Source organism: Acanthisitta chloris, unplaced genomic scaffold (assembly GCF_000695815.1).
Source record: "Acanthisitta chloris isolate BGI_N310 unplaced genomic scaffold, ASM69581v1 scaffold3879, whole genome shotgun sequence".
Lineage (NCBI taxonomy): Eukaryota > Metazoa > Chordata > Aves > Passeriformes > Acanthisittidae > Acanthisitta > Acanthisitta chloris.
This window is the reverse complement of record NW_008689697.1, coordinates 83,050-92,038: the sequence shown is the minus strand read 5'-3', so window position 1 is coordinate 92,038 and position 8,989 is coordinate 83,050.

Sequence of the window (8,989 nt, the reverse complement as noted above, 5' to 3'; positions counted from 1 at the left end):
TTATACTTTAATACTTAAAAACCAAAACAATTTATATGTGCTTGAATATAGTGTGTAGCACTCGAGTGAGTTGTTTTTATAGACACAACAGTGAGAATCATATTCTAAATGCTTTTGGTATCAAATGTTGCTCTGTTTGCTTTATGTGCATGTTCATAAGACTATGTCATTTAATTAAGAGATCTTTTTAAAGTATTGATAGCCATGAGTAAATTATACTATGTTTGATCTGTGTTAAAGATTCAAAGTCCAAGATCTTTTGAATAGAACTAAGAATAAAAATGTAATTAGGTTACATCCCTAAAGTCTGATATATCTTTAAACAAGACTGCAAATGAAACTTTATTAAAACTTCAAATGAATTATTTCTTTGCTTTTTTAAATTCTTTTTCCCCTCTCTTCTCTTTCATGTCTATTACTGACATCGCTGCTTGTATTTTACCTGTCTTTTCCAGGGTATTTTAATTATTTACTACTTAATGACTAGTACTGACATGAAGCTGCCCACTCACTAACAGACTTTTCTTCTTTTTTCTGTGCTTCAAAGCTTTGCCAGGTTTTGGAGTGGTGTAACTGGACAAGCAGTTGTCATAAACTTTCCTGGAGGTAGCATTTCCTTTTAGTAACTGATAAAGGAGGTTCTGTTTCCAAAGGTCCCTTCTCACTGTCACTGGGAGCTGACAGGGTTGCATGTCCTCAGTCCTTACCAGTAATTATAGAATCATAGAATTTAAGGGTTGGAATAGACCTTACAGATCATCTAGTCCCAACCACCTGCCCTGGGCAGGGACACCTCCTCACTAGATCAGGTTGATCAAGACTTCATCCAGGTGCCACAGCCTCCCTGGGCAACCTGGGCCAGGGTCTTACCACCCTTAGAGTAAAACTCTTTTTTCTAATATCTAACCTAAACTTCCCCTCCTTCAGTTTGAACCCATTATCCCTTGTCCTGTCACTGCAGTTCCTAACACAGAGTTCCTCTCCTGCTCCTTGTAGCCCCTTCAGAGGTTGAAAAGTTGCTCTGAGGTCTCCACACAACCTTCTCTTCTCCAGGCTGAACAGCCCCAACTCCCTCAGCCTGTCCTTATAGGGGAGATGCTCCAGTGCTCTTAGCAACTCTGTGGCCTTCTCCGGACTTGCTCCAACAGTTCCATGTCCTTCTCATGTTGAGGACACCAGAACTGTGTGCAGGATTCCAGGTGGGATCTCAGGAGAGCAGAGTAGAGAGGAAGAATCACCTCTTTTGACCTGCTGCCCACACTCCTTTGGATGCAGCCCAGGATTCAAACAAAACAAATATGAAGCTGTTAATAAAGTTTTATCTTACTCTTCAGAGGATCATAGGATAGTTCAAGTTGGTTGAGGCCTTAGCAGGTCATTAGTCCAACCTGCTACTCAAAGCAAACTTCAGGAGTGAATCATCTGCACAACAGAACAGCTGCAGTGCTGGAGCTGATATTAATACTGATACTAAATTTGTTATTGGAAGTGATGAAAAGTGAGGGGAACTGGATAGAATCTGTCTAAAATGTAATCACTGCAAAAAAAAAAAGTAATTTAAACTGAGGCAACATTTGACATGAGTTAGCCAAAAAGTAATTCAGTGAAACTAATCTGCTTCAGCATCACTTTATTTAAAAGATAATGATCATATTAATCTTTGAGATTAAATACTAATATAACTTGTTTTCAATTAGTTCTATTAATGTAATAGGAACTTTCAAGCCTTGAAAAACAGAACTGTAAAGTATGTGCCATTCATCATCGAGTTTTCACCTCTCTCCCTCTCTGCATTTGGATATCCACCTATAAACACCAAGGTATTAGTGAAAACTGAAATATAAGTGTCCCACTGAATGTGGGTCTGCTCTTATCCAGAGCCTGCAGCCTTCCAGTGTGAGCTTCCTCAACATATTTGGCATTTTAGGAAGTCTTTGCATTTTGAAAGTGTTTTGATGCTTTACAAAGAGTGGTGAGACCCTGGCCCAGGTTGCCCAGGGAGGCTGTGGCTGCCCCAACCCTGCCAGTGTTCACAGCCAGGTTGGATGAGCCTTGAGCAACCTGCTCTGGTGGGAGGTGTCCCTGTGCATGGCAGGGGGTTGGGACTAGTTGTTCTATAAGGTCCATTCCAACTCTTAAATTCTATGATTTTATGAAAGAAGCCTTGAATGTTATCATGAAACAAGAATTCTATTCTCTCTAAAATGGGTTTGTTGTCACTCAGCTCATGTTCAATATTTTCATCTGGAGGCTTGAGCAACCTGCTCTGGTGGGAGGTGTCCCTGTGCATGGCAGGGGGTTGGGACTAGTTGTTCTATAAGGTCCATTCCAACTCTTAAATTCTATGATTTTATGAAAGAAGCCTTGAATGTTATCATGAAACAAGAATTCTATTCTCTCTAAAATGGGTTTGTTGTCACTCAGCTCATGTTCAATATTTTCATCTGGAGGACAACATTGAATTTATATATTTTATATATAAGTGTTTATATATAATAAAAAATACCAGCAGAAAACATCTGATTAACATTGCTTTCATAAAATGAGTTAACCTAAAAAGAGAAAGTCATTTTAATCATAAGCCTAAATTTTTGTGGTTGAATATGAATGTAAGACAGACAAGTTAGTAGAATTTTCATATGGGACCTGTTCAGTTGTCAGGGCTTTTTTTGTCTTGCTGGTCCACAGTACACTATCCCCAAAGCAGCTGTCATTTCAGCTGCCTGTGGGAAATCCTTCCTTCTTTGCAGTTCAGTAGTGTTGGCAGCAGCAGGGGAAGGGATTAGAGAGCAGGCAAGCAAGCAAGCAACCAGAGGAACTAGCATTATCCCCAGCCTGTGGGGTGTCTCTCAGAGAACCCTTTAAGCAATACTCTTTTAGAGCACGTTTAATATTGTGGTGTGTTCATAGTGTGAACTGTCCCACTGTGGGTGCTGCAGTCTGCGCTGCCCTCTAGGTTTGTGTAGGTATATTTTGAGTATTTGATCTTTTAGGCAAGTAATTTAGGTCCTCAGAGGATGAATATAAATGCTCTAATGCTCACTGGATCATTGTAGTTATGTTTTACTTTTTGGACAACACACACTTGTTTAAGCAATGTTATCAGAATTAATCTGTCATCCTCTAACCTGCAATGCCAAGGATTTAGCCTAGCAGTTCTTGACTCAAGCAAGGGAAGATTAAAAAACTGTCTTTTTTTTTGCACTGCAGGCTCAGTCCACCAATACCATATCTCAGATTGTGTGATGCTCAACTTTGTTTTTATCTCTCTCTTTCTCCTTTGTGTCCTCAAGCCTTGTGTCCTCAAGCCTCCTACTTATCAGATAAGCTTTCAGTTGGCCTTAGGTAGCTTAGACACCAGGTGAGATCTACTGGTGTATTGTCAAACTGGGGAGATTGTCAGAATATCCCACGATGAGCCAGCGTGGCCATTGCAGTATCCTTATGATAATGTATGTCTATGCCTAAGTCATTTTGCTAAAACTCCTGTGAAATCTTTCTGAGCAAATTATTATCAGCTCCTATAAAGTAAATTAATACGTTTTGATCTTCAAAATACTCACCTTGCTTGTTGCCTGATGACTGGCTGTGTTTTAGAGGGATCTTATAGATTTATGGGACCACAAAATTTAACTTAAATGCCTGTAAGAGGTTTTTTTCTTGCTTTTTCAGCTGGCACAGATACTCAGGTTATTGCATCTGAGAGCTGTCCCAGTGACATCTGCACAGTTCATTTTATCTCAGGAATCTAAGGTGGTTCAGCTGTTTACCTGAATGACAGCCTAGTTTTGATTCTTGTGAACACACTTCTGCTAAAGACTTCTAAAAACTTCTGTAGACAATGACTCACAATGGAAACTGTGACAGGTTCTTAACTATTTCAGCATGAATAGTGAGACCATAATTGTCATAACTGAACACAGAAACTAAGAATGATACTACTAGTTTCAATGTGTAGACTGAAATGTGAGCCTATTTCTTTTAAAATGATAACATTTTTGGTTTATTTGCTACCATTCACTGCTGCTTCAACCAGATTCTCTTTTCATGTTGCACAGTGGAATAACTGATGGCAAAAGACATCTAGATTAAAACATACTATAATATACTTACAGCTTTATTGTTCCTTTAGGTTGTTGCAATTTTAAACTACAGTGGAATATTTTCTGAAGTCCTCAACAACTGTTTGCAATCTAGAATTAAATGTGCTCTCTGCTCGTGTTGGTGCTGCTGAGGCAGTGAACCTAACAGAGCTGTCACTTCTCCTGTGCAGCTGTTTCTGTGGCATTATTTTCATTGGCAAATACACAAGCTGATAGCAAAGGAAATCATTAGGAGCTCTCAGTATTGCTGAGGCATGGAGCTCGAGCAGGTCACTCCCTGCATTTTGCAGATTGTGACATTTTAAATTACCTGTACACTACTGGAAGCAATCTGTGGACCTAATTAACATCTCACCTAATTAAAGTCAGGGCTGTACATAGAGAATTCTAGACAGTTCTGCACTGCCTTTATGTATTAAGCACCACATTCTTCAAACTTGCCTCTTTAATTTCAATATTGAAAACTTCAGATTTGTGTGCTGTTTTCTTAAGTGAGAGTAACTTTTTTTTTCCCCTTCTTCAAGTAATCAATGCACTGCTGAATGAGTTCATTTTAATGCACTCAATCATGCCTCTAATGTTTGTAGCTTACGGGCGAAGCATCAGTAATGCAGGAATGTTATATGGCTTTAGTTTGGGCCATTTCATAAAATATTCATGGAATCAAAAATGTGCATCAAAATAGCGGCTGGGAGAATTACATTTATGTGCCTGCTTTTATGGCAGCTTCACATTTAAACCCATTTGTGTTAATATCTAGTCAATCTTTCTACTTAAAAAAAAAAAAAAAAAGGCCAAATAGTAGTTTCCATATATATCCCTTTTGGTTTGATATCTATTTTGGTATAACAAATGTGGACTTTTGGAGAGGGTTTCAGGAAGGGGAATTAGAAAGGAAGTTTTAGATAATATAAAACGTTTCTCTTCAGTGCTTACAAAATTACATTGAATTATTTTGCTTGAATGCATAGATTTATTTTTTTACTTCTAAGCAACTCGGTGAAAACTGTAGCACGAATCTTTGTGTTCACATATGTAGTTTCTAGGAAAATAAGAGTAATTTCTAAAATTTAAGACTGTTGGTGGCAGAGAAATGTCTTATGTTCACATAATTGTTTAAAACGGATGTTTTACTCCCCAAATTATATTGTGACAATGATTCATAGAATCATAGAATTTAAGGGTTGGAATGGACCTTACAGATCATCTAGTCCCAACCCCTGCCCTGGGCAAAGACATCTCCTCACTAGACCAAGTGAAGAGGTGCTCAAGTACACCTTGAGCACATGTTATCAGAGTTACCTCTCTGCTTTGTGATTCCTTTTACGAGAAGGGAAGAGATGTAACAGAGATTCCAAACTCCATTTAGTATCCACTGAGCTAAATTCTGCATGGCAGTGTGAGAACAAATATGCAATTGCTATTAATGTTGCCAACTGAAAATAGCTTTACTGCTTTATGGAACATTTTGCAAATTGACTTTTCAAATATAGATTTCCTAGAAACATCCTCTGGATTTTCACTTTGTGTTCCTAGAGATATAAAGACGCATTTCTGCAAACTGTTCCAAGTCATTTTCCTACTCCATTGTTTTTCCTCCCATTTGGCTTTTCTTTCTTCTTCATTTCTTTCAGTTGATGATTAAAGTAATTTAAAACTGTGCCTTGCCACTGCTCAAGTGAGCTAAAAGTGTCCTCACTCTCAGAAATGTTCTGCAATTGGCTTATTATTTTGTTTTAATGGTTTTCAAGATTTTCAAACAGCATCTACCTGTATCCAACAGTTGCAGTAGTTCAGCATATAAGAATTGGAATGCACTGACCAGATCAATTCCAGCTGAACTGACTCATGACAGTGAACAAACTTGCCACCCCCTGGAAAGATTATTTTCACACCACATTTGAGTTTCACATGCAGATTATGGATTAAAGAAATAAACTGATAGGTCATTTGCCAATGGCAATAAGGGAGTTCAGATTATTTTCATGGAGGAATTAAATTCCAAAGTCTGAAGTGTTTTGTCTTCCATGAATTTGAGAAGTCTCCAAATAACTTGTTTTATTTCAAAGAGTCATCAGTAAGCAAATTCCCAGCCATGTAAGGGATTCCTTGTTTAGGAATCTAGCAGGTATTTTGGCTTGTTGATCAGCATTTTCTTCTTGTTATTCCTGTGAGCAGATTATTTTACCTCTTATTTCATAGTCTTTCTTGGTAATTCAGTGAAGCCAAATGTAATATAGTTCCACATGAGTATTACCAAACAGATCGTATTGCTTTTCTATTTTGAAGCCTGATGTAGATGGATTGTTTCTAAAGAAGTTTCCCTGAGATCTGGAAAAAAGGATGTCAGGTCACAGCTCTTATGGTTAGGTCAACTCTTGAGAACTATGGAGTACATGGAATGTATGAGTTCAATTTCTTGTCTGACAGAAACTTTCTCAAGGGGATACTACAAGTGAGGAAGCCTGGGAAAAAATTACCATACCTGATAGTCCTAACAATTTAAACAACAGTTCTTACAGTTACAGGTATGACTTACCTAAAGGATGTGTCTTGTTAAGAGATTCTATTACAGAGTCTTAGGATAAACTCAGATGTTGTGTTCAGCTTCAAATGATATATCGAGTTTATACCACTCATTTGTTTCCATTTTAACTAGAAATCTGTGAGTAACGTGTATCAAATTCTATTATTCTAAAAAGCTCATTGTATATGTGGTGTAGTCAGATCACTTAAATGGATGACAGTAACCTTTGAAAAGAACAATCAATTTATTAATGAACTTTGGGGAGAAATCCAAGGAGGAGTCTGCATGTGCTTAAGAATACACAAGTGGACAAGATGCTAGATCTAGCTATTAACATTGAATTTCCACTCAACTGTCTATCATTTGTCACAAATCCAACACCAGCCTCTTTGACTAAAACCTCACATCTCCATTTAGCACCTTGGATAACTGGAACCCTTGTGATTTCTGTATTGAATGTGGCTTAAGAACTTAGCTAGACTGGATAGGCAGAAAATTGGAGGCCCCTTAAGAATGGACAAGAGTTTTCATCTGGCTTAAGCAAGTCTATTTCCTGTTACATATACTGTCACTGAGCCTGTAAACAGCTCATACTGGTTGTGATGATACCACTTTGCACTTCTATTTGCTCAGTCTGTGATATTTTGGCAAGAATGCACAGATCTTTTCCTGTTTTCCCATTATTTTGGGCCATCTGTCTGATACCTCTCCTGATCTAGAGTGGAACTGAACAAAGTCTTCTGTCTCCCCTTTCACCTGGCACTTCACTCTTCAGCACTTGTTGTGTCTTCTGGGACTCTTACATGACTTGTAGAGCCACAATTATTTGTCTCAAACTCATTTAATTCATTGCGTCTTAGAAGGAGAAGTTTCTTGTGCTTGTCAGTTTTAGTTGAACTCATTTTAATCATCAGAGAAGCTTAATATGAAAATAAATTTAATTCTAAGCAAGATGAGTTATGCCTTATATTGCTAAGCTGATAGCCTGTTATAAAGGGGTAACACAGGCAAAAGACAAAGCTAAATTCAGTTAATAAGAGAAATCTGTCAGAGCTGTTCTGCTGCCTCCAGGTTAGCTAGAGAGGCCTGGGGAACTAGCCTCATTTTCTCTAAGAATGCTTAAAGAGCCTTCCCAAATCATCTCTCCCTTCCTTTCCTACAACTGGGAAACGTTTCTCCTTCCTGATTCTTTTTGTGGTTTGAATGCAGCACTGTAAAAACTCTGTGCAACAGCAGTCCTTCCTTAGAAATCACATTTCAGAAGAGATGTAAACTGCAAACACATCTAAATGAGCTTAGTTTATGCTTTGTTTCAGTTTTTAATAGAAATAGCAGTTGATATATTGATGATCTATGGGACAATATTCCTGTATCACACACAGACTTATGAAGGCAGAGTCATGTCCACAGTTCTCTCTGCTATAGAACATTCCTTGTTAAACAAGGTCCTGTGACCAGAATGCTTCTTTTTTAAACTATTTTTAGTGTAAATGGTTCTCATCTTCCCTGCTCCCAGCAGTTTTTCTGTACCCATTTTACAGAAGGCAGAGATTTTCTGTTCTTTCAAGGGGCTTTGAAATTCCATTGCACGGAAAGCATGGACATCTCCTAGATTCAATGCCTGCACAGAGATAAATCTAGCTGAAGGTAGAGGGGAAACTACTTGCGTGTTAGAATGAACTGAGCTTTATCTTCCAACTTTCCTTTGCCTTAAAGGTGTCTGAGGAGCTTAGACCTTGAAGTATATTACGTCAGGCTCAATAATTAATCTATCAGTAGTTAATGCTCATGCATTAAATCTCCTAGACAAACTCACCAGAGTTGGCCTTGTAAGAACTGTTGAACGAATTGCTTTGCATGATAATTCTTTTTGAATAAATTAATTTATTTGAATAAAGATAATTTTTTCCCTCACAGTTTTGACACCATTATCCTCCACATTTTATGTCTTTCAGCACAGGTTTTCAGCATGGAAAAGGAAACTTGAGTTACAGTTTCAACTGTGACTATTTATGCATAGATGTGATTTTGATCTATGAGAACAACAAAGGTTATATTCATGAATCTAGAATAAATAAATTTTCTAGAAAATCCTGACTTTGACCCCTTGGGATCACACTCCCTCAACATTGTGATTCTACAAAGGAGAGCTAACTTAAAATGTGATAAACGTAAATTAGTGTTACTGGTTGCTGTGAGATTGGGCAGTATTTTCCAGTGATCTCTAAGTTATATATTGAAGACTCTTGGAAAAACTGTGAGATGTTTGGCTGCAACTTACCTTCTAATGATAGAAAATATTATAGACTGTTAACTCTTAATATTTTTGTTGATTATGCTGATTTTAATGATGAATGAT